The sequence below is a fragment of the Penaeus monodon genome, chromosome 34 (assembly GCF_015228065.2).
Source record: "Penaeus monodon isolate SGIC_2016 chromosome 34, NSTDA_Pmon_1, whole genome shotgun sequence".
NCBI classification, from domain to species: Eukaryota; Metazoa; Arthropoda; class Malacostraca; order Decapoda; family Penaeidae; genus Penaeus; species Penaeus monodon.
Genome location: NC_051419.1, coordinates 34,613,681 through 34,614,300, shown reverse-complemented (window position 1 = coordinate 34,614,300; position 620 = coordinate 34,613,681).

The window sequence follows — 620 nt, the reverse complement described above, 5'->3', positions numbered from 1 at the left end:
CCAATCTCTTTTTGTCTCGCGAGAGCAGGAAATAGAAATGTCTAAATATGTATTCAGATATCCTCGTGATTAAAATGAAATAAAAAAAAAGGTTTTCATCAATTTCAGAAGAAAAAAAAATTATATAGATACTTTTTCTTCTTGGTTTTGTTTTAGGGATATATTTTACGTTTAAACAGTTATTCTTAGAATTCTCATTTTTCTCAACAGTGTTTTATATATTCATTGAGTCGTGCCTAAAATAACGTTACGTTTATTTAAGTAATATCTTGAATTGGAAGGTCTTATCATAATTCTTCAACAGTAAACTTTATGTTATTGTATGTGAAGAAAGAAAATATATATAGATATGAAATTCGCTAAGAATGAAAGATATAAGGATTTAGGGAATTAGTTTCATTCACTAAATGAGTAAACATTTGACAAAGACAAAAGTTCGTCGTGGCGAAAAAAAACGTTTTATCTATGCATGTAAATTATTGTTCGTTAATATTGTTGTTGTTAATATTTCTCTTGAATTAGCGGAGTAGAGGGAACTATACAATCGGCCTGTCTCATTTGTCCATTAATGTGCTTGTAGGTAAATCATTAATGATGATAACGATGATAAGTAGTGTTGT